This window comes from Athalia rosae, chromosome 6 (assembly GCF_917208135.1).
Source record: "Athalia rosae chromosome 6, iyAthRosa1.1, whole genome shotgun sequence".
Classification (NCBI taxonomy): domain Eukaryota; kingdom Metazoa; phylum Arthropoda; class Insecta; order Hymenoptera; family Athaliidae; genus Athalia; species Athalia rosae.
In genome coordinates this window covers 7,711,260-7,713,759 of record NC_064031.1, presented here as the reverse complement: position 1 = coordinate 7,713,759, position 2,500 = coordinate 7,711,260, and the positions used below count along the sequence as shown (strand labels likewise).

General features: G+C 46.8%; 1 pseudogene; it reads right to left on the bottom strand.

Annotated features, from left to right (window-relative positions):
- Window positions 1–2,500, bottom strand: part of LOC125501584 — a 9,224-nt pseudogene that overhangs the window by 2,758 nt on the left and 3,966 nt on the right.

Sequence of the window (2,500 nt, the reverse complement as noted above, 5' to 3'; positions counted from 1 at the left end):
TTGAACCCTGAGGGCATCCCTTCCTCATTTTCTCTTTTAATGTCTGAAATTTACCCGTCACATATATTTGACGCCGCTTGAAGTAGTCTCCAATAATTCCCATTAATGTGCTACTGCACTCAGCCTCGATAAGCCTGCTTTTAATCGCTGGCCACCATAGATTATCAAATGCCCCCTCAATATCGGCAAAGATTGCCACTACATATTTCTTCCCACTTGTCTCGAGCCCCCGCCTGAACGAGAGGAGGGCATCCTCAGTCGAACTGCCAGCCTTGAATCCGTATTGCTTGGCACTAGTCAGTCCCTTCTCGCAGTAGCTTTCATCGATTCGGGCAACAATAATCCTCTCGAAAACTTTCCCAATCGACGACAGTAACGATATAGGGCGATAGGACCCCACCTGTTCAGGATCCCTATCCACCCCCTTCAACACCACCCGGAGATCCGCAATCTTCCACAAATCGGGAAAAACTCGACTCCGTAGGCAGTTGTTAAAAAGATTAAAGAGAGTCTGTCCCCTTATGGCCCATAGATGCCGAATCATCTCGTTAGAAAAACCATCCAGGCCAGGGGCTTTTCCACGTTTCATCTTTTTGATAGCATGGCCAATTTCATCGACAGATATGTCACGTTCGAGATTAAGATTTCTGTAATCAGAGATTTGTTCACGTATTCGTCTATGTTCCGCCGTTTCAGCAGTTCTTTCATCCAGCGGGAGCATTTTCCGGGCCAATTCGCGCAAGGTTTCAAGTCTGGATTGCGTATACTCGCCGTCGGGCATCACTATGGCACAGATGGCATCAGGCCTTCGAAACTTGTTTCGGAGAATTTTGTAAACAATCCCCCAAGGATCACGGTTACCCTCTTCCAGGACGAATTTTCGCCAGGACTGGAGCTTAGCCTTCTTGATTAATGCCACGTATCTGTTACGCACGGGACGGTATGCCCTTTTGGCACTCTCGATCTCCTCGTTACTTAATTGCAGTCTGCGCGCTCGTGTTAGCGCATCCCTGCTTCTCCTCGCTATTTTCCTTGCCGCATCGATCTCCTTCGTCCACCAGGGAACGGAATTGGGTAGTTTTTTCCTTTTTGGGATCGATAGGTCACAAACTTCTTTAAATTTCTTGTTGAACATCCTTACAGCGTTATTAGGCAGCTTTTGTGCAAGCAAGTCGAGGAAGGCCTCGTCAAAGACCTCCTCGCATTTCTCTCGGAATAGGTCCCAATCAGCTTTTTTCAAAGCATACCTATCCTCCAGTGGTCTGGCCAGTCTAGCATATTCGAATGAGCTCATTTTGAACAAAATCAAGTTGTGGTCACACGACACACATTCAGGGTTGACCTCCCAGTCCCGGATGGAATCAGCCACATTTGCACTCGCGAGTGTAACGTCGATATTGGACTCACCATTGACTGTACTGAAAGTAGAAAATTCACTAAGCTGATTCATTACAAAGAGATCACACTCGGCAATGAACTCCTCAACCGCTCTGCCACGGTCATCCGTGGCACTTGCGTGCCACAATTGTGAGGCAGCGTTCACATCGGCGCAGATTAAAATTCTACAGCCACGATCTGTTTCCCTTATTCTACCAACTATCCTTGCCATTTTCTCCAAATACCCGTCCACAGGCTGCGAAAAACGGCAGTACGCATTTACAACATACAAGCTGCCCATTTCACTCGTGATTCTAGCACTCATCACACAGTCGCTTTCTTCATATTTGAGTTGAAAAGCTTCGATCCGTTCTGTGTTGATGATCATCGCAACCTGTGGGTGTTCGGCGGCTGGTTTGAGCACGGAATACATTCGGGATCTAAATCCAGGGGTCTCGCCTCTGATGGAGTATGGCTCCTGTACAATCATCACATCTAGGTTCCTCTCGTTCATCGTTGTTCTCAACTCTGCAGCAGCTGCGGCTGCCCGACCGCAATTCACCTGTCCAAAAGCTAACTCCACTTTATTCGTGATTTGTATATTTCAACTTGTCGCAGGTATTCTGGACAATTCTTGTCTCGAACAGAGTGGTCGGTATTCGTCCTTCTGGATTTCTTGCAACACACGCAACTGGGCTTGGTTTTCTGCGGGCATTTATCTCTTAGGTGATCATCACCGCCGCAAGTTTCACAAACTTGTTTCGGCACACTACATACTTTCGCCGTATGGCCATAACCGTAGCATTTGTAACATCTAGTTACGTTGATGTACTCTTTGAAACGGCACGAATTCCATAACAGGTACAATCGTCTTTGATCAGTGAGCTTCTTGAGTAGCACGCCGGGCAGTTCTACGATCCAATTCAAACCGCCATTTTTAGATTTAAAACTGTGTCTAAAATTCACTTGATCTTTAAGCGCGGCAACAACCTCCTCGTCTGATTGATCGAAGTTTTTACAGAGGAAGTCGCGTTTCAGCTCTTCGGCTGTGTGCTCTTCGTCAACATCAAAGATCAAGATGTTGGGATTGATCTCTTTAGGGGGTTCAATTTTTAGACCGACA